At 55.7% G+C, this 22,691-nt stretch overlaps 1 protein-coding gene across 1 annotated transcript in view; it reads right to left on the reverse strand.

The window, feature by feature from the left end:
* The window catches only part of Ncor2 (nuclear receptor corepressor 2), a 164,958-nt gene extending 143,371 nt beyond the window's left edge, over positions 1-21,587 (reverse strand). The window contains 2 exon segments of the mRNA XM_052755477.1: positions 3,014-3,058; positions 19,084-21,587. The gene's annotated coding sequence lies outside the window, so the exon portion shown is untranslated.
* Between the last annotated feature and the right edge of the window lie 1,104 nt (positions 21,588-22,691).

Genomic DNA, 22,691 nt, shown 5'->3' on the forward strand with positions numbered 1-22,691 from the left:
ATGATGGCCCCGCAAAGCTCAGTGTGGGCAGGACATGCTGGGATTCTTCTAACCCTGGCATAGGCAACAGGCAGGGCTCAGTTCAGTAAATGCCTCCAGGTCCCCCAGGATCAGGCCAGGGATCTGATGGTGGCTGTCCAGGGCAGGACCAGGGTCTGGTTCCATCGGAGCCCTCTCCTCTTCCCTCTCCTCTCAGGAGCCAGGAAGCATAGAGGCCTGTGAGAAAGGCTCCCTGGTCACCCCAGGGTCACTTCAAGCCAGCATCAGTCCTGGAATAGGACACACGAGGAGAGGTGGGCCACTGGGGTGGCCACTGCCACAGTCACACTCACTGGAGCACAGAAAGCCTCCCTGATGACAGGAAAGGACAGCCACAGACAGGGTAGACAGGGAGAGGCTTCAGGGCTGGGGCGATTCTGCTGCCTCCCACCCACAGGCCTCCCGCAGGCCTATGGGGCTGGCCCCCACGACCCCGTGAGCCAAGGGGAGGGCACGCATAGAACAAGCAAGAGGGGGGGGGGTCCCCCGGGCCCGATTAGCAGGGCAGCTGCAGGCAGGCGGCTCAGCTGTCAGACCCCGCCATCACAGGCACCATTAATTGCTGTCATTTGAGGGTGGCCCTGGGGGAAGGAGGGGAAAAGAGGGGAGGGTAGAAAGGAAGGCAGGAGCCTGGCCAGGGTTCAGCACCCTGAGCTGGGAAGGAGCCAGAGGATGGAGGATGCTGACCCCATAGGGAAGGGAGGGGGAGGCCTGTGCTCCTTGGCCCACGATATCCACAGCCAGGGCTTGAGGACAAAACCAGACCCACTGTCCACACGGGATATACAACCCAAAGTGTGAGCCCATTGACTGTACTCCCAGAATTTGTCCACTCTGCCTGCCCTGACTGTACTCCTGAGTGTCCTAGCCCCCCAAAACCTTCCCCCAATACCAGCCTCCCTCTAGGTCTGCCGGCGTACCTCTCAGCCAAGGCTCAGATAAACCCCATCTCCACCCGATTGATTCCAAAACTCCAATGGCACTCCTCTAGAAAGCCCCAGAGCCCCCACTTCCCATGGCAAGGTCACAGCAGCAGGGCCAGGCCCACCACAGAATGCCAAGGTCCTCAGCAGTGCAGAGCAATGTAGGGACTTCACCTCCCAGCCAACGTGGGGACAGTGACAGGGCACTTTTCAAGTACTCCGGGGATTAAATAAGGTCATTCCACGAAGTATTCAGCAGGGACCTGAGGATGTGTGCAGGTGGCCAGCTTATCACCCAGAACCCTGTCCCCTCTCCCTCAACAGATCACCCCAAGGCACAAGGGTCTCCAAAAGGCCTCATGGCCCTCTGCCCACTGGGGATGGGGTTCAGGACATTCCTAGCCCGTTCCTGCAGCTCCCAGACAGCCTTGTCTTGGCTGAGGAGCCGCCTGGGTCCCTGGCTCCCCGCCCTCCCCCTCTGTCTGCTCCCCTCCTCCCACAGGCATGATGGATCACCCCAGTGGAGGAAGCTAAGTGCTTGCAGACAAAAAGCCCTTTTATCGTCCTCGGGTGGGCCACTGGCGTGACAGGCAGATAAGTCAGGCTGAGGTGGCTCCCCATTAGGCGAGATGCGGATGGATGGAGAGCGGGGGGGGGGGGGACACAACCAGGCTGTTCCTTCCACTCTCAAAGACCGAGTGGACAGCCCCACCCCCACAGACTCATGCCCACCCTTTCCTGCCTCGGATGAAACCACAGCCTATGGCTGCCTAAGTGGCTCAGTTGGTAAGCGCTTGTCTGGCACGCAGTGTTTGAGCCTCAGCACCCTACAAACCAGGCAAGGTGGCACACACATCTAACTGCAGGACAGGGCCAGGGGAATCAAAGAATCAGATGCTCAAGGCTGCATAACAAGTTCAATGTCAGCCTGAAAGAGGAGCGGACTCACGGGGGAGGGGGCGCTCCTTCCCCTCCTGACTACTGGAGCGCCTCAAAGGCTCAAGACAATGAGAGGCATCCCAGCCAAACACCCCACAAGTGAGCCAGAGTCCTGTCAACCAGGCAGCCCTGCGCAGACTGTACCAGGACCTCTGCACAGGTTGTCTGCCCCCAGACACCTCCCTTCCCCTTTCTCAGGCCTCCAACGCCATCTTCTTTATTTTACGCGTATGGGTGCTTGCCTGCCAGTATGTCTGTGTACCACATGTGTGGCTGGTGTGTGCGGAGGCCAGGAGAGGGAGTCAGATCCCCTGGAAATGGAGTTAGACATGGTGTGAACTACCACATGGGTCTGAGAAACAAACTTGGCCAGGTCCTCTAGAAGAATGCCTAATACTAGTACTCTCAACCACTGAGCCATCTCTCCAGCCTCAAGTGCCGTTTTCTGGAGACCTCATACGAAACTGTACCCCATCTCACACATGCACCCCTAACCCTTCTTGCCTGGGATCATTTTTCACCCAACGGCACCTCACGTCAGGCTTGCTGACTGCTGGCTGTGTGCGGAGGACAGGACCTTTGTCCAGCTTGTCAGCTGTCCCCATCACCCACTGCGTGACTGACACACAGTAGGTGCTTCAGAAAGAAGTAACAGTTCAAGGAGCCAGGCCCGTCATCCCAGAGGCAGGGGGATCTCAAGCTCAAAATCTGCCGGGGCTATGAAGTGAGGTTAAGGCAAACCAGGACTATTTAGTGAGACCTTGTCTGAAAAGAGAGCTGGGGACATAGCTCTATGGTTAGTGCTTGCCTAGCATGGGTTCCATCCCCAGCACCACAAAAGAAAGGAAATAACAAACAGTAATTTATCAATGGATAAAGAACAAACTCTCCCAACAGCGGCCAATGGGAAGGGTAGGGGGTTCACAGTACCCAGCGGCTTCCTGCTCTGCCTAGACAACCCTGAGGTACCAAGCCCCATTCCACGCCTCTCCCATCTGCTAGACAGACAGACCCTGGCTCCAAAACACTCCAGACCAGCTTTCACCAGAAGAGCCAGGCAGAATGGATCCCCACATACCCTAGGCAGCAAGTGGAAATAAAGATAAACCTACCAGAAACTTCCACCAGGAGGCTGCGTCGTCAAAGACTCAGGCGAGCTGTGGGAGAAAATGGGGGTCTTGTTACTAAACATCACAGATCCCATGTGGATAGGGACTTCCCAGTGACCCTATGAGGGAGGCATCTTAACACACAGAGAAGGAAACTGAGGCTCAGACAACCCAAATCTCACTCCTACAACCCCTGCACCCCGACCCTTTGGTTCCAAGAAGCCCACACCCCGAGAGGGGGGGCCCCTTTGCAAGACCATCATGGCCATGACCCTGCCCCAGCAACTCCCCCAGAACCCCAAGAAGCAGCAAGTAAGCTGGCAGGTACATTTACCATCCACACTCACAAACCCTAACCAAGCAGCACCTGGTCACAGGTACACAGGAGGCTGAGGCAGGAAGGTCATGAGTTCAAGGGCCACAAGCTACAGATTGAGTTCAAAGTCAGTCTGAGCAACTTAGTGAGATCCTGTCTAAAAAATAAAATGTAAAAAGAGGGCTTTTTTATTTTTGGGAGGGTGGCTGGGTGGTAGCATGCATGAGACCTTTAGGTTCAATCCCCAGTGTCACCAAGTCAAAACAAACAAAAATCCTTGAACAAGTCACCATATAAAGACTGAGGCAGCAGAGGACCTGGCTCCAAAACGCCCAAAAGGGGACAATGGCCAATGGCACAGGGCAAAACTCCCAGGATGCAGGTTAAGTCTGGAGGCACCAGGATTGCCTGCCAGGTTGGCTGAAATTAGACAACGTCGAGTGTTTGACCAGAATGGGGAGCAGCTGGAACTCACAGGCGCTGAGGCCACCAACATGGAGGAATCTATACACAGCCAAGCAGGCGTTTGCCCTGTGACATCAAAAAAAAACAAACAAACAAAAACAAAAAAACAACGATGATTCCCCACAGAAGCTGGGCTAACCTGTAGGCAGCATCAGAGACACCTACATAATCACACTTGGACCTGCACCCACAGGCTCATGCTTTTTAGTTTTCCAAACAGATACTATGTAACACAGACTGGCCTGAAGCTCACAATCCTCCTGCCTCAGCGTTCCGGAAACACTACAGTTACAACCCTGAATGGTCTCTCAACAGTCACGAACTCTTTACTGTGTGGTAAAAGGATGAGGAGGGTGGAAGCGCAGTGGGTAGCACACCACGCAGTCCCAAACACCACTGACAGCTGTGACCCTAGGCAGGTCTGGCATCCCGACCTCAGTCCTCCCTCAGAAACAAGCTGGCCCCGCAAAGTCATGTCCAAGATCCCTCCCAGTGTACAACATCTCGGCCTCTAGTAGAGTCTGGGAATCCCTGTCCCTGGCCAAAGATAAGAGGCCAATGAAGAAGGAGGAAGTGCAGCGTGCTCAGGCTCTGGAGCGAGCACCTCAGGTCCCAGCTGTGCAGCCTGGAAGCCAGTAGCCTCTCTCTCTTAATGTGCATCTCTGAAATGTTCACAGTAGTAGAAACATCAACCTCACAGGCATGCTGGAAGTGAGTGTGTAAGGAGTCAGGGTGTGCACACAGCACACTCCTGTGACTGCTGGCTGGCACTGCCAACTCTCAATCCAGGGCTAGCAGCCCAGCTCCAGGGCCTGCACTCCCACACTGCCTGCCCTGGCAGGCCCCTTAAACTCCAGGCTTGAAGGGGCAGCTGCAGGCGACTCACAGGGGACCATCCTGTGGCTTCTTTCTGCTCTGTGTCCTCTTTAAGCCTTTGTTTGCTGTGATGCCCCGGGGCTTGGCACCGGGTCCTGCCATCTGCAGCAACTCCAGAGACAGGCCCTGTGGGAAGCTGGAATGGGGAGGACGGGCATAGCTCCCGGAAGCTTCAGCAGCCAGCCACCTGCAGCCTGTCTGTAATGGGCTGGGCAGCGCCAGGCCTGGAAGGCGGGCATCCTCCCTCCCTAGCAGTAGGAAGACTGGTCCCTACCCTGGGAGGTCAGCTGGGAAATGGGGTCATCCCCTCCAGGTCCTCGCTGCCTGCGACCCCTTCAATACAGTGTCTGGAGTGTTTGGCGATCACAGGATCAGTGCGGGCCAGTAGCGAAGAACAGATTTGGGTCCAAGGGAGGTATTCCCCATTTAGGGAGCCCAGCAGGACTGCTGAGAGAGGTTGACTGTCACACTGGCAGGGACTGTCAACAACACAGACAGGAGACACAGCGAGAGCCAGGGTCCCAGGCAAGGCACTGGACAGGGCAGGCATGGCCGCCCACAGAGGGACAGCAGGCAGGGTGCAGCCTGATCGACAAGGCCTTCAGTCAGGTCTTGGCTGAGGAGGAACAAGGTCCCATGCTGCTTTGGAGAACAGAGTGGAGGCGCTGGGAACACGCGCGGTGAGGCGGCAAACCAGGCCATGTCACACAGCAGACAACGGGGTGGGTGATCAGGGAGGGCAGCACGGACAGACGGAGGTCATTCCATATGGACGCCACAAAAGCCGACCAAGGACTAGAAGCACTCTGCCTGCAGAGGGATGCACCAAGGCCTGTGGACAGCTCCAGGTGGGGATAAAATGACGGCCCGGGATCACCAGCCCCGCATTTAGTTCTGACAGTTACCTGAGGTGGCTGTCCCAGCTTCTCAGGCATGAGGCTGAGGTTGGAGGCCGGAGCCTGGAGCCCACTCCCCTAGCTACATCCGAGCCTGGGCCCAGGATGGATGGGCGCAGCTCAGACACAGGCCTTGTCCTACTTTTTATTGTCAACTTGACACAACCTGGAGTCACCTACAAGAAGGAACCTCAAGTGAAGAATGGCTTCTATCAGATGGGCCTGTGGCCACGTCTGTGAGACTGTGCGGACTGATGGCTGATGTGGGTGGCACCAGCGCACTGTGGGTGGCACCATCCCTAGGCAGTTGAGCCTGGACTATATAAGTTAGCTGCACATGAGCCAGAGTGAGCCAGTAAGAAGCGTTTCTCATGGTTTTTGCTTCAGTTCCTGCCTAAGTTCCCACCCTGACTTCCTTCACCGACAGGGCCGTGACCTGGAACGCGTAAGTAGAAATAAACCCTTTCCTCCCAAGTTGCTTTTGGCGACGTGCTTTATCACAGCAACAGAGGTCAAACAACAGCAGACTCATACACCACGTGGTGGTGGCACACGTCTTTAATCCGAGCACTCAGGAAGCTGAGGCAAGCCAACCTCGGAGTTCGAGGCCAGGCTGGTCTACAAAGTTCCAGGACAGCCAGGGCTATAAAGAGAAATCCCGTCCAAAAAAAACAAACAAACAAAAACAAAACAAACCAAAAAACAGGCACATACATGTGTATAGGAACGTATACATATAACCCAGACAGCAGCTGGGTTCCTGTGTGCAATACTTCTAACAGGTGGCCTCGCCTCCTGCCTCCGGGAGCACTGTCCTGCCACCGGGAGTGCTCCCGGCTGCTCATCAGCACTCAGCAAGCCTCCAACACTCTCCATTGCTCTCTCTCACTCCCTCCCTTTGCTGTCCGGGAATATCACACCCACTGTTGGCCTGTGTGGCTTGCAGCCACACCTGTCCCTCTTCACAGGTGTACTCTGCTCACAAGCACGCATGCACCCTCCTCTCCATCCCCGGTGCATGCACGCTTGGCGAGCTGACTTTCCACACCCATGTCTGCACATCCACCACTCCTCTCACCCAAGCCCCCCCCCAACTCCGCCAGTAGCCCTCACTTAGCAGACACACTGAGTGAGGGGTGCCCCTCTTTCCCAGCTACTACCCAACATGCTACTCCTGCATCTGGAGGAAGTTTCAAGGGCTCCTCCTTCCCCCTGGGGCTTAGAAGTCAGTTCCCAGCAAGGCAGCTGGGGGAGGGGGCACTTCCCAAGGCACCTCTCCCAGGCCTCCGGCAGAGCTGGCCTCAAAGCAAGGCCCATTAGCTGCATATCCAACTCTGCCCCACACCCCTTCCCTGCCTTCCTAGGAACAGGACAGGCACCAAGTCCTCCTCAGGGAAGCCACCTGACTGTTCCCTTGCCCAGCCCAGAAACAAAGCCACAGGAGGGCAGGCCGCTGAGCTCCCGGCTCCAGGTCAGGGAGAGAGGTGACAAGAACAGAGAGGACAGAGAGACATGACGTTGCCACACCTGCCCACACCCACACACCCCACGGGGGTACCAGGAAAAGCAGCTCCAGGGACACTCAATGAACCTGCAATAGATGGATGGGGGAGGGCGCAGGGGGCGGGGCATGTGGAGCTGCAGTCAGGCACCCAAGATCAAGGACCAGCTTGGCTGTGGAGGAGACAGAGGGCAAAGCCGGGGGCAGGAACTGCTTCGGAGCCTGGGAAGGGCATGGCTGCAGGACAAGGGGCACTGACCTGCTCTAACTTGTAGGAGTCACAGAGATAGGGTGACAGGCCCAGCCTGCACACCCAGGGCAGCCTCAGAAATTGAGGCGGTGCCCCTCCCCAGACCCCATCTAACTCACTCCCACAGGAAGAGCTAACAGTCTGGATCTAAGCCATGAGCCTGCGGCAGAGACCCAGGAGCAAGGCCCAGCTCTGTGCTCCTCAAGGCTCCAGCCATGCCAGGCCTATGCCTCCCAGTTCCTGTGTCCCTGGACAGATGACAGAAACTGTCCACTGGTGATGATCCCAGGAGGCGTTCGGCACAAATCCCTATCCCTTCCCAGCCTTTCTGGCCAGCAGTTATACCTTCCACAGATGACCTTGGTCCCCAGGTAAAAGAGGATAAGTGTGGATGGGCAGAGACCCTGGAGGCCCTGCAGGCCACACTCCAACCCAGACCAGCACTGCTCCGGCATTCAGCACCTAGCTCCTGCTCAGGACCCTCAGCATCAATCCGGTCCCCCAGTAGGTGCCTGGAGAAGAAACATCTCTCACCAGGAGCCCATCTTCCTCTAGATCACCACCCCCACCCCCGCCCCCGCCCCAAGCTCTATAGCCAATTGCAGGAACATCACAAGAGGCAATGTCCTAGAAGCCCTAAGCTAGATAGACACAGATCTGGCCCAGCCCTCAACATGCACGGGGACGCACACACCCCACCCCATCCTACCCCTGCGCCAATCCTATAAACCGTAGTTTGAGGACCTGGAACAACACAACCCAGCTGCTCAAGGCTGGGGCAGCCAGGGCCCCAAGGCTCTGTGGGACCTGGGGGATCCCCCACCCTCCCAGGATAGCCCGGCTGGGTACATCTTTCCACACCAGGTAAACAGGAAGCCTACTCTGTCCCCAAGGGGCCTGTGTCACTGTGGGAGCCAGCAGCTGAGACAGCCAAGCAAAGGAGGCCGCTCCACCGCCCTTCCATTTAGAAGCCACGGGGATATTTTATTTTCCTTCTCAAGTGACAGCTGAGATGCCCGCCCTCGGCGGCTCTCCTTGAAGCTGTAGAGAAGCAATCACAGAGAGGCCACCAAGGTCTCAGTTCCAGCAGCTTGGCTGCCACGGCCACGGCAGGAGGTGGATGGCAGCAGCCTCACCCCTGCAGCCCTCCCACGAGCAGGGCTGGGGCTGTGAAACCAAGGCCAAGAGGGCCAGCAGCACAGGGGAGGCGTGGGATGGGGGCGCGGGGGTTGGGGGGGTGTCACATGACAGGGCTGGGTGACAGGGACACAGGCAGCACCCAAGGGGACCACAAGGTCAGGAGAGGAATGAAAAGTAGACCCCACTGTCACAAGAACCCCTGGCTTCCAAGTGCATCTGCCTGGGCCCCCAAGACATCAGGCCTCTTCAGTCTGGGTATAATTACTGACAAGGGGGGACTCACACCACAGGAACCATAACCACAGCCACCACGTGGGCTTCATAACAGCCCTTTGGAGCGTCTCCTCAACCCTGGGAGGAGGGTACCAGCTATCCTGCCCCCATCTCACGAATGGAGAAAACCTCCATCCCCAGGACCACAAAGCCAGGAAGAATTGGGGGGAGTCCTCGATCCTCAGGACTTGGTGTCTGAGCCTCTACCCAGGTTACCAGCCCTCCACCTCCACCCATGGCCTGGGAATCGGCTTCTCAGAACAGTCATTTAGCTTCTCACCGAGAGGGTGGGGGGTGGGGGGCGGGGCAGTCTACAAAAGGCAGAACCAGAGGGAGCAATTAGAGGCAGAGGCCAGGAAGAAGCCGCATCGACCGCCTTCCCAGGGAAGGGGCCTCTCTGTGGTCAGAGGCAGTCTGGCTCACTGCCAAGCATAGGCCAGGCCAGGACAAACCAGGCCGGGAGCCCACAGAGGCCCAGGCAACCCGAGACGCCATCTGCTATCCACCTGTCCATCAGCAGTCACCCACATGGGCCCTGGGCCCTTGCAAACCTTCACTCCCAACAAGTACCACTCTGGTTTTTTTAGTATGATTCGTTTTGGTTTCTGAGCAACTAGGGGTGGAACCCAGGCCCTCGTGCATGTCAGGCAAGCACCCCACCACTAAAGCCACTACATCCCCCAGGTCATCTCTCTGCTTTTCAGATGGGAGGTGGGGAGAGGCATGAAAGAGGGTCAAGGCCCCACAGAGGGGACTTCACCTCCCCAGCTGTCTCCAAGAATCCCTGGCCTGGGGAACAAATAGGGCGGAGATGAGGGGAAGGGATGGGGGACGCTGCCCTTGGGGCCCGTCTGCAGAAAGGACACAGCAAGGCTGCCTCACAGGCCTCCTATGGAGTCCCCGGGTTCAGCCTGGGGCTGGGTAGGAAAATCACCAACAATCCGCACCAACCTTGTACTAGGAGGCTCACCCCAGAGGCTGGGGAAAGCAGGCCTGCTGCAGAGGGTCTCAGCTTCCACCCAGGAGGAGGGATAGGCCACTAGAGGCTGCATGTGCTGGGCCAGGGGCTAAAGCGAGATCAGGGCCACGATCGATTGCCAGAATGCAATTAATTGCCTGGGTCAAGAGGCGGATTAAAGAGATCTGTCACCCGGGGCTCAGGGGACAGTCAAGAGTCCTGCAACCCAGGATGGAAGAGGCAGCTGGCATTGAAGGTGTCACTGAAGGGAGAAGTGGATCCTTGCTCCCCACACACCATTCACAAAGTCCCTGTGACAGCGGACACCGTCTGCCACATTTGTCCACCCCACAGTGCCCAAGGAAACTCCAAGAGGGAAGTGCCTCCATCTCCCTGCAAACAGAACACTGCACTGAGGCAGACGGTGAGGATCCGCCCGCTGCCTGGCCACACCACCCTCGTGCCCTGTGCTTGCTGCCAGCCTGGGCTGAGCCACCCTGAGTCACCTCAATGTGTCCAGTCTGCAAAACGGGGTGACACCTCATCACCCCTTCACCCTCCACACCACATCCCCAGCTTTGTAGCTCTGCATTCTGAGATGTTGATCCCGATCTCCCTCTTGGGCCCATCCTACAACTGGAGAAACTGAGGCTCACAGAGGGGAGTGGAGGGGTATCATCAGACACTATACCTAGAAGCCCTTTCAGCCTAGCTCAGCATGTGCTTGGAAGACAAGGCCACATGGGAGAAGGGGGTGAGAGGACCCACCACTATACTCCAGGAGCAGGCAGTACTGACTTCAGCCTGGTCCAGTTGGAGGTTTCTGTTTGGGGACATGAGCCTGTGACTCTTCCAGCTCCACTGGGGTGACAAGGCTATGTCCATTGTCACTGTGACCCAGGGACTCCAGATCACACATACACAAGCAAGTGAGCCTGCCCATCACTCAGGGCAGCACTCAGGGGCATCCACGGGCCCATGCCCGGCCAGGAGCAAGGCCCTAGAGCACAACTCCTCATCTCAGCATAGGGTGAGGTCCAAATTCAAATTCTCCCACTGCTACTTTCCGGCTGGCTTAACATCCCATCTCCCGTCTCAGAGTGTCGCTTGTGGAAGCCAAGCAGAATTGAGGCCACTTAATAAAGAAATACTGCCGGGCGGTGGTGGCGCACACCTTTAATCCCAGCACTCAGGAGGCAGAGCCAGGGGGATCTCTGTGAGTTCCAGGACAGGCTCCAAAGCTACACAGAGAAACCCTGTCTCGAAAAACCAAAAAAAAAAAAGAAAGAAAGAAAAGAAAGAAATATTAGGACCAGGGAGATGGCACGGCAGTAAAGACACTGGCCACTAAAGCTGACGACTGAGTTCAGTTCCTGAGACCCACATAGCTTTAGAAGGAGAATTGACTCCTGCAAGTTGTCCCCTGACCTCCGCACATGCGCCATGGCAGATGTGTGTGGGTGTGGGTGTGGGTGTGTGTGTACACTCCACATACACCCACACCCACACCCACCCACACACACACACACACACAGACACACAAGATAAATGTAATTTTTAAAGTATCTGCGTATGGGTGTTTTGACAGCATGAATGTCTGTGCACCACTTGTATGCCAGTATCAGAAGAAGGTGTCGGATCCTCTCTAACTGGAGTTAAAGACGGTTGTAAGTCACTCTGTGGGTGCTGGGAATCGAACCTGAGTCCTCTGCAGGAGCAACAAGTGCTCTGAACCACTGAGCCATCTCTCCAGTCCCCAAAATAAATGTTAAATTAAAAATTAAAAAAAAAAATCTTAATTGGTTTTCACATGTATTTATTGAGATGAAATTCATGTAACAGATTCATTACAAAGTGAGTAATTCAAGGGTGTTTGGTACACCCAACACTGGAGAACCATTATTATCCAGTTCCAGAACAGTCCGCCACCCTAAAAGTGACCCTGTCCACACTGAAGTCTCTCAAGTACCCGCCCCACGGCTCCTCGGTTCTCCATGGGTTTGTCCTTCCTGGATGTCTCAACGGCTCACACACCTTGGCACTTGAGTACTCTTTTATTCCATGGTACTCCATGTAGTGCTGGGGGGCGGGGGGGGCAGACGACACGTGGACAACACGACACGTGGTGCTTCGTTCCATTTTGTGGCTGAGTAATATTCGACTGTGTGAACAGGTCAATTACATCATCTTTTAAAAATGCATTTATGTTTATTTTATGTGCATGAGTGCTCCGCCTACAACTACGTAGTACGCGCGTCGGAAGAGGGCATCAGATCCCCGGAACTGGAGTTACAGGTGGCTGTGAGCTGCCGTGTGGGTGCTGGGAACCAAACCTGGGTCCCATGGAAGAGCAATCAGTGCCTTCAACTGCTGAGCCATCTGTCTTTCCTGTCACATGATTATGTATTTTTAAATGAGAAAAAGAAATGTGTTTGAAATAACGGCGGGGAGATGGCTCAGTGGGCAAAGTGTTTCCTTCCCAACTGTGGGGACCTGAATTTGGACCCCCACCCATACGATGAAGTCAGGGTCTGTTGGCATGCACCTGTGCCCCAGTGATGGCAATATGGGAGATTGAAACAGGAGTCTTGAATCCCCTGGCTGGCCAGCCTAGAACACTCGGAACATTCCAGTGAGAAGGAACCTGCTGCCCTCTGACCTCCACATGCATGATCCACACACAAAAGAAACAGCTCGTCAAAGTGTGCTTAAAACTCATATACACACAGAAACATCAGAGGATTGTGAGCTGGAGAAGTAAATCTCTTCCTAAGAACTTGTGAAATTTTATACCAAGCCTCATACCAAGAGTGGAAGCTGGTCAATGGAAGGAGCCAGCCAATGGGTGGGCAGGGTCTGTGGGAGCCACTGGCCCCATCTCGTTGTAACTCCCCCACTCCCTCCCACCCCAGCTCCCCACGCAGGACTACCTGGGGCCTCCTGTAAACACCAGGAGCTGAGACCTGTCTGGCAGAAGTAGACACCATGTTTGAGGTAGGTGGGAAGAAGGCCCACAGGTGAGAAAATGTAGCAAGAGACGGGGAAGCCCCAGTGAGGCAGCACAGAACCCCTCACTATCCCTCTGGCAGGACTGTTCCGAGCCAGAAGGCCCTGGGCTGGACTCCAGTTTAGGGCCTGGCCTTGGCAGTGATTGAAATGGAAAAAGAACCTCCACCCACAGCGTGCCTAGAACAGATCCAGCCTCAGCGTACAGTGGGGGTATCACCATTCCTGTTAGCCCTGAGAGCCACAGCAGCGGGGTCTCCATGCCAACACCTCCACCCTAGACATCTTAGAAACAGGTAGGGATGATTGTCGCTTTGCCCGTGAGAGTCCCACACCATCCAAGTCCCCTCCCCACACAAGCTCTGAATGATCTGGCCATTAAAGCTTTCCTGCAGAGCATGCACAGAAGGCACAGGTTCTTTAGGACCAAAGCACACAGCTTCCCTCCCCTGACTCTGTGCCCAGTCATTTCCACTTGGTACCATAGCTTCCACAGTCAGCTACTGTCAAGGGCTGCTGGATACACTGGGCAACTCCACTGCCCTCTCCGGGGGACTTTGTCCAACACATGGGGACATGAAAACTGAATATGTAAATAGATATACCATGGACTTCCTCAACTAGGCACAGGCCTCAGGCTGCCCCACAGCCCTGGTCCCTAGCGCCAAGTCCCAGAGGCTGGCAAGGAATGCCAGCAGGCCCCTAGCAGGGCAAGCAAGGGGGTGAAGGATAAAATCCTGCGCTTCCTCCGCAGGCCAGGTGGCTCATGGCCTACCCAGCTTTTATCTCAGAGGAGATAAGCTGCCTGCTCAAATTCACGTTCGCGATCAAATGAACCCACTTAATCCCCATAGGGATCTGTGCTGGGCGGCTCCCAGGGCCTGCGGAGAAGGGCTACGGATGTCTGATGTTGCAGAGAGGCCACACACCATGGGCTCCACATGCTGGGCAAGGCCACTCACAGAATCCTAAAGCAGCCTAGAGCCCTTCTCTGAATAGGGTTTACTGGGGCCCGGGGGGGGAGACAATGGCAACCCCAGGCTGACTGTTCCTCACTGGACCACCTGCCCCCCTCCCTCAGAATAACCCATGCCCACCAGACTGAAATGCCAAGACAGAGGTGGCAGGGTCATGGCATCTGCAGGGCCTGGCAGACCCCGGAAGCACTTCAGAAACAGAACCTTTGTAGGAACAGGCCTGGGCAGCAGCAGACTCAGCTGCATGTGGCTTCCCTGCCCCAGAAGACACCAAAGGGCCGTGGGAGGAGTGTGCCCCAAGGACACCGGGCAAAGTCTGCAGGCATTTCTGGCTGTTACAAAGGGGAGCTCCAGTGGGCAGAATCAAATACTGACTAGGATGGACCCACAATGCCCGCCCTAGGAATGTGAGCAGTGCCCAGCCTGAGCTAACCTAGGCTACATGAGACACTGTCTCAAAACACTACGGCAAGGGGGATGAGACAGAGCCCCCCTTCTCCCGTACACCAGGAGTTCCCTCAGAGGCTGGGCTATGCTCAGACTGTCTCTAACTTCCCCACTTAGAGGAAACATGGCTGCCAAGGCCCAAGCCCTGCCTGGCAGAGGCGTACCTTGGCAGAGTGGTCTCCCAGGCACAGGGGCAGGCACCTTTGGGGAAGGGCCCAAACCTATTCCCCTTTGTTCTCCAGTGTGTGCAGGAGGGTTCAGCGGTCTCTGCGCACCATGATCCACCAATCACGAAACACACCCTCCATGACAGCCCCTACCCAGATGACATCAACCCGTAAGACACGGGTCTTGACACAGGTCTAATGACGACTGGGACAGTGACAATGGCCAGTGGCTTCGTTCTGAAGTCCTTCTAGTTCACAAGCCAAGAAAGGTAGCACTGTCTCATCTCTGTTTTACATACAGGGAAACTGAGGCAGCGTGATGTAAACACGCTGAGGGCTATGGGGGTGTGGTGAGAGAGGGAAGTCCGAGATTCCCAGAATGCCCTTGGGGTCTAAGGCCAACCTTCCTGAGCCTGGGAAACTCCAGGCTGGGTGGTACACAAAGCTGTCACTGTTCACCCACTGCTGACCTACAAACTGGCAGGGCCACACAGCTCGCTCACTGGGACAGCAGGCTACAGCATGCCTCACGCAGAATGACGAGACCCATGAACTCCGCCACGAGGACACGACGGAGCCCAGGCCAGGAGAGATACACCGGCCCAAGGAAGCAGAAAGATGTGGGTGGGAAAAGCCCACACCCAACCAAGGCAGCCTGGGCCAGTCTCCCGTGAGAGAAGCTGGTGGCAGTGTCCAGTGAGCTCCATTTAAGCGCCCCATCTCCTTATCTCCTTGCCTCCTAGCCCAGGCTGGTAGACACAACCCACTTCCGCCCTGCAGCCTCTGCACCTAACCCCACGAGGGCACCCCCAGTCAGCCCAGCCTCCAGAGCTTGCCTGGGAGGCAGCCGGGGGGGACACTTGCATTGAAGGATCTCATTTCATTTAATTGCTGCTCCAGTTTCTGGCGACAGGCCCAGAGGCCTTGGGACAGGAGCCACCAATTTCCGCCTTTCTCTGCAGCTGGGGAATTGGCCTCTGGGCACTGCCTGCAGCAGAGAACCCAGGGCACCTGCCCCTCGGAGACAAGGCCATGGCTGGGAGAGCATCCCGGAGAAGCAACTGCCGTCGGTCATGGGATAAGCTAGAGACACACTGTTCCCTGGCCATCCACATGGGGCTGGGTACACACTGGCTTTGAGGGAATAAAATACAAAGAGAGAACGTAAGACCACAGACCATCCCCCTGCCTCCTAGCCTCCCCCAGCCTCCCCAGCCACCTCAGCCTCCCTGCCTCCCTTTCAAGATGTAGTTCTCTCCTGTCGCTCCACATCCTGTTGCCCAGATCCAAGGACATAATGACCACCAATGTCCTGGGTCAGGGACAGCCACCATCCCTAGCCCTAAGCGCGCACTGGCTCAGCATGGGCTTCCTCTTTGGTTGTAATAAGTGACATGACCGGACAACAGATAAAATCCATTTCCACTCTCGGTTTGGGGGTGAGAAACACAAACAGAGAGGGGGGGGGTCTCGCCCCCCCACAGCTAGGGACATAGAGCACTGCTCCCCTCCTTCTTCAGCCCTGCCTCCAGCCTTTTTGCGAAGACCCCATCCATACACCTAAGATCACCTCACCCACCCCCGGCTCCAGCTGATTCGAACCCAAGTCCCACCTGCAGCCTTCACTCTCCTCTGCCATGTGTCAAAATATACAGCATCCAACACTCGGCATTATTTGGGGATTTATTCTTCTAAAGGCTCCAAAATAAGCGCCTCAGAGCCTCCAGGGAACTCCCAGGGCCACACCCCATCAATCGTGAACCCTAACATCTGTGATTTGGGGGTCCAGGTAATTCAGCCTCTCCATTTCCACAGGGCGCAGTGGGCATGCCCAGATCCGCCACCCGTATGACGCAGATCCATCCCCAGGAATGCACTCTAGCCTTTTTTGAATATGTGACTCTGGTGGAGCCTATCACTGCAGACCTTGGCTCTAAGTTGACAAGAAGTAACTATCAATCAGTGTTCGTGAGTAACTATTTTCGAGGTTTGGGGTTTTGTTTTTCTGACCAGTCATGAGACCCACCACAGCCACAGGAAATTCTCTCCTCCCCACCCCCCGCCTGCACAGTTGAGGCCACAGGAACAATACTTGGCACCAGAGAAGCCTCTTAACCTCTGTGAGTCCTCCAGGCATCACCAGGCCAGGTGATGGAGCTTGCAAGGCACAGCTGGGCAGCGGGGTGAGGCACGTGTGGGAAGCTTCCAGAAGGCCAAGCGGCCAGCAGGAATGAGGACTGGAAAGGCTGTGAGCTAGGATGGGGTCTCACAGCCACTCAAAGATGCTCAGACAACCCTGGCCCTTGGACCACTACGGAACCAGGTCCCCTATGGCAGTACTGAAAGGACAAAGGCCAACTGTGGTGACAGGCACAGAGTGACAACCACCACCCAGGACCCCATGAAGCCCTCTCTTGCTTCAGAGCCCTTTCTGTCACCTTCTGGTAGGAAAATGGGGGAAGCGCTGTCCACAGGTCAGAGAGGGTATGTAGGTAGTAGATGCAGCACAGCAAAAAGAGATGGCCTCTGGTGCCAAGGCTCTCCCACAGCATCACCTTGTCAGCTCCCCCTGCCCAGAGCAGCAATGCCCCATCCACGCCAGCTCCTCTCTCTCAGCCATACACGTTTCAATGACTCCCAAACACTCTTTCCAGCACCCAGGGGGCCCAGATGCCCAGCCAAGGCAATCGAAGGCCCAGAGAAGGCAGCACAAATCTGAAGGTCACACAGCAAACCTGCAGTGCAGCCCCTGCTGTGGTGTTCCCACAGAGCTGTGACAAGGACAGGAACAGAACCCAGGTGCCGGGGGACACAGTGGGGGACTCAGTGGTGGAATGCAGCTTCCTGTCAGTGCTGTGGCTGCTATTTATAACTGACAAGGAGAAGCCGAGAGAGCAGGGTCAGCCTCCCACACTGCAGAGCCAGCCAAAGCCCTAGAGCCTTGGAGGGTGACCCTGAGAACGAGCTGCAGTGACCAGAGAGGCATGAGGGCAGGGGACTGTCCCCAGCCACTCAGAGGGAAGGACCCCAAGGATGGACTCCGTACTGCCTGGGCCACCTGTCACCCAGGAAAGGGCACAATGGTAACACTACTGTGTACCTCAGTTTCCCTATCTGAAAAACAGTGAACTGGGCACTCTAGTGGCCGAGGTTTAGTGACCCAGGACAGGCACTGTAGACTTCTGATATACCCAACCTGCTCTGCACCAGAGCAGAGAGATGCCTCTGGCACGGATACCCACAGACGTCACACCAGTGTGCACACCTGTTCCCAAGAGTCAGGCATGGGCAGGCCAGTGGATACAAGGCTCACATCCACCCACACACATGCCAGGCTGTTAAAGGCAGTCACCCATTTTACAAATTCAGACACTGAGGCTGGGCGGCACCTAGGCTGCTCCACACCAGCCCAGAGTAGGCACAGTCTTGGGGAAAGAGCACACTGGACCCCTGCACCGAAATCCTGACAAAGACATCAGACATGAGGACAGATGCCAGTAGACTCAGACCCCCGGCAGTCCTGGGGCAGGTGCCCTGTGCCCACCATGTAGTCTCACCATTCTAGAACTTGGGGTGTAGCTGGGGTGACAGACAATGCCACGCATTAGAGGACAGAGGATAGCTGGGCTCAGCCAGGCAAGGGTGTAATGTCCTGACAAATCAGGAAAGAGCCCTCAGGACAGGTCATGTGGGGAGCAAAGCTGGGGGCGGGGGAGCACCTCAGCAGAGAATGCGCAAGGGCCCTGGGGTGGAGGCATACGGAAGGAGAATCAGCTGAGGCCAACGTGGCAAGCGCAGAGGGAGCACGAGGCAGAGGCGGTGAGCGCCAGTGCAGGCCTGGCCAGCCACTGTGAGGCCTGGCCCTGCCACTGAGCCAGCCGGGTCAATCTGACTTGGCTTTGTGTGAACGTGGGTGGGTGTGTACACACGCATGGGAGGTCAGAGGCCATCTCAAGTGCTGGTGTTCAGACCCTGTCTGCCTTGGTTTTTTTTTGAGACAGGATCTCACACTGTGGAGTGGGGCTTTCCAAGTAGGCCAGGCTGCCTGGCTGCCTAGCAGATCCTGTCTCCACCTCCCAAGCACTGGGATTATTACAGCAGTGGTTCTCAGCCTTCCTAATGCTGTGACCTTTTAATACAGTCCCTCGTGTTGTGGTGACCCCCAGCCATACAACTATTCGGTTGTTACTTCAATAACTAATTTTACTACTGTTATGAATCATAATGTATGCAGGATATCAGATGGGGGACCCCTGTGAAAGGATCGTGTGACACCCCCCCCATTGGGGTCACGACCCACAAGTTGAGAACCACAGGACTCGAGGCTCACATGTCCAACTTTACACGGGGACTGAACCCAGGTCCTCCTGTTTGCGTGGCGAGCCATCTCCCCAGCCTGAGTTTCTGTTTTTACGTCCTTTTGTGTGTGCTCATGTAGAGAGGGCATGGGCCACAGCACGTATGTATACGCCTAGTAAGTAAGTCAATTCTCTCCTTCCACATTTACGTGGGTTCCAGGGATCAAACTCAGGTCACTAGGCTTGTTAAGACAAGCACCTTTACCTGCTCAGCCACCTCACCAGCCATGTTGGTTTTTCTCACCATGCAGCCCAGACTGGCCTCGAATCTGTGATTCTTCTGCCTCAGCTTTCCAGTACACAGATTCCCAGCATGCACCGCCATACCCAGCTTGACTGAGGTTTTTAACAGCACCTTATGGTATGGATGGCTAGGGCCACTGCTGAGAAGCCATCCACTTCCCAGAGTGACAATGGAGAGGAGCAGCCCCCCAGGTACTCACGATTCTTTATGGTTTGGGAGCCAGACGTCCAAAATCAAGAGCGGGGCTGGTCCTTCTGGGAATCCCATGAAAACTCATCCTTAGCTTGTTCCCAGCAGCCTGCAGTCCTGTCTCTGCCTCTGGCTCTGTCCCATCTTCTGTCCACATGTCTTCATGTCAGCCCCTCTTATGAGGACACCATGTTGCATTCAGGGGACACCCCGCTGCAACATGACTTCACCCTAAATAGTGATGTCCACGGTGTCTCTTGCCACTGAAGGTCACATCCTAGGGTTCTCTGAAGAACTTGAGTAGGAGGGAGACACTGGTCAACCCAGGCTAGAGCATGGTCCAGGCATAGGAAACAGATGGGGACAGGAAGCTAGCAAAGGTGGACCAGGCGGACTGAGGCCACAGCCTCAGTCTCCCAAGTTTCAGCAGGGACCACCCAGGAGCTTACAGCGAGGCTCAGCTGGCCTAGGGCAAACCCCTAGGACCTGAGGGCCTCCAAGAATAACACCCCTCCAACCTCGTGGCCATCTCAGCCCTCCCACAGCAGGCTGGCCTCGTTAGCCCTATGAGCTGTTCGGTGTCAAGCAGGTTGCTGTAGCCATGGAGATACCAGGGGATGGTCTCAGAGTGACTCAGGAGGACTGGAGAGGCTAGCATGAAGACAGATGGGCCTGAGACATCACTAGGCCTGGCCTCTGAGACTCAGGAGGTCCCCAATAGAGGACCTCCGCACACAAGACCACAAAGGTAACTCCAGCACGGCCCCCACCCTCCAGCACTGGAAGGCAGGATCTTCCCACTAGGGTACACAGTATGAGAACAGACCTCTCTGCGGCAGTAAGTGGGACAGACGGTCAGGAGGTAGAGGGCACCTGTAGGGTCACCTCATGTCCCACCACTTGCCTTAAGAAGGGCTCTGAGCTAGGTGACAGCAGGCTTCAGGGTTAAGGAAGGAGCCTCAGGGAAGCTCTATGAGTCCCACAGTAAGAGCAGAAGCCCAGGCTAAAATAAGGGGGTCCCTGGCGTCCTCTTAGCCAACTCAGATTCAGGGAGACTGAGGTCCTGCTGAAGACAACAGGGGGTAGGTATGTCCACTGGGCCTGGCTCATGGGCCCAGAGCAGCTGGTTCAGGTCTGTGGGGCAAGAGCTCCCAGGCTCCTTTCTGTCCTTCACACCCTGCAAGGTTCCCACTCTGCTCTAAGTCCTTCCCAGCCACACTGGCCTGTCCAGACCCGGGCTGGAGCAAATTCCTCAAGGATGTAAACCACACACAAGTCACAGAAAACCAAGCGCACCCAAAGACAGAAAGGGAGCCCAGCCACCAGCCTCAGGACAACTGGCCTGAGGGGTGGGGGCAGGGAGAAAGGGACACAGACTGATCTTTTAAGGCCACCTGTACAATAGAGACTGACTCCTGAGGCCACCTGCCAAGGAGCAATTAACCCTGGAGGCCACTCAGGCTGTTAAAGGCTGACCCCAAGGCTACTTTCCCAAGAGATTGACCCTGGAACTTACCCAAACCAGGAAAGACTGACCCCAGAGCACCTGGATGCTGTAGTCCCCCTCACAGACAGCCCCATATCAGTCCCAGCCTTAATTCCAGCTCCAGCCACCCCCTGGAGCTCTCAACATCTCCCTTCCCATCCAGTGCTACACAGGGGGGTCAGAGGAAGCAGAGGCACGCGAGAGCATCTAGGGCAGTACCTGAGGGTCCCTAGGCACCAACGGATGACATCCCACCCCCAGGGCACATTCTTCCTCAGGCTCTAGGAGCCACTAAAAGTCACTCTCAATCCCCCAAGGTAGACAGGAATCCAAAGGTGCTTGCTCCGAGTTTAACTTGCTAAGCCACGCCCCAGTCAGCCTCAGTTTCCCCCAGGGAACATCGGTGGGAAAAGCACCCTCACCCCCCACCACACTCAGAGGACAGCACCTTCCTCCTAGACCTTAGCACTGAGGCAATTCTTAGGAATCCCAACGATAAGATAAAAATCAATGCTGGAAGCTAAGACAAAGGAATCCTGGCCCAGAGTGATAGGGATAAAAAACCCAAACACAGACCCATGCTACTAAGAGCAGGCTTGCAGATTTGCCTTTGAGCTCCCAAGCCACCAAAGCACAGAGGAAAACAGGGCAGGTTAAAAACTGGTGACAATTCTGAAAATGCCATCAAGTCACTCAGAAACCCGAGTGCTCTACACGAGGCAACGGTATTTAAGAAGCAAATGCTCAGGTCCAAAGTCAGTGACCTCCTCATTTCCCACTGAACACAACCATCGGGTACAACCACCAGCCCAAGCCTGACTGGGCCAGGACCCAAGCAAGAAGCAGGAGTCTTGGGAACACTCAACATGACTTCCAGACCCCCTTGTCCAGGGCCTGTGTCCTCAAGTGCAAAAATCCGGGTCGGCTACAAAGAGGTCAAAGGACTCCCCAACACGCTCTGTTCCCGCTGTGTAGACCAGACTTTCAGAGCTGGAGCCCAACAAATATTGATGGACCCCAAAAGCTTCATTTCACACAATCATTTAAAAAAAAAAAAAAAAAGCAAGCCTTTAATCCCAGAGCTCGGGAGGCAGAGGCAGGCAGACATCTGAGTTCTAGGACAGCCAAAGCTACATTAATGAGACCTCGTCTTCCAGAGGATGGGGGCCATGCGGCCATCACAACAGCCGAGGCACCCAGAGCACCAAGCAGTGGGTGGCACCCGAGACTGCACTGAGTACTCCAGAACACAGGCCAGTATGGGCCAGGACATGCCAAGGGTCAATAGGGTCACGTATACAGTGTGACCCGCAGAAAAGTGGCTCATGCTCAGCCTAGCCTGCCTGCACAACCCTGTGTGACTGCCTCGGGCATGGGACCCAAAGAGCTGTGAGCGGTAGGGAGCCACCCCCACACTCCCCACGGCCTTCCTTCTTCCTATAGGCTCCTTTTATGAAACTGTCTTTCGATGAGGCCAGGAGACTTCTGCCGTCGAGAAAGCCTTCCTTCCGTCTTGTAGCTGTGTATTTTATTTCAACAAACACACCAAAGGCAACAACATCCGCCACCAAACGAAGTCAGCAAAAGCTGTGTGTGGGAACATGTGGCAGCCAGCTGTGGTGACACATGCCTGTCATCCTAGCACTCACAAAGCTGGGCCGGGAGTTCCGGGCCAGCCTGGGCTACAGACTGAGTGAGACTCTGTGGCGGTCTGAGTGAAGAATGGCCCCCACAGGCTCACGAGTTTGAATGCTTGGCCCCCAGTTAGGGTAACTGTTTGGGAAGGATGAGGAGGTGTGGCCTTGTTGGGGGAAATGTGACACTGGGAGTCGGATTTGAAATTTCAAAAGCCCACACCAGGCCCTGTCTCTGTCTCTGTCTGTCTCTGTCTCTGTCTGTCTCTGTCTCTCTCTCTCTCTCTCTCGTGTGTGTGTGTGTGTGTGTGTGTGTGTGTGTGTGTGTGTGTGTGTCTCTCTCTCTCTCTCTCTCTCTCTCAGGATGTACAGCTCTCATCTACTGTCTGCTTTCCACCATGATGTTCCTGAACTAAACTCAGAAACTGTAAGCCAGCCCCCAATTAAATGCTTTCTTTCATGAGAGCTGCCTTGGACATGGTATCTCTTCAGAGCAAC

The sequence above is a fragment of the Peromyscus californicus genome, unplaced genomic scaffold (genome assembly GCF_007827085.1).
Source record: "Peromyscus californicus insignis strain IS unplaced genomic scaffold, ASM782708v3 Scaffold_2__1_contigs__length_46816999, whole genome shotgun sequence".
NCBI lineage: Eukaryota > Metazoa > Chordata > Mammalia > Rodentia > Cricetidae > Peromyscus > Peromyscus californicus.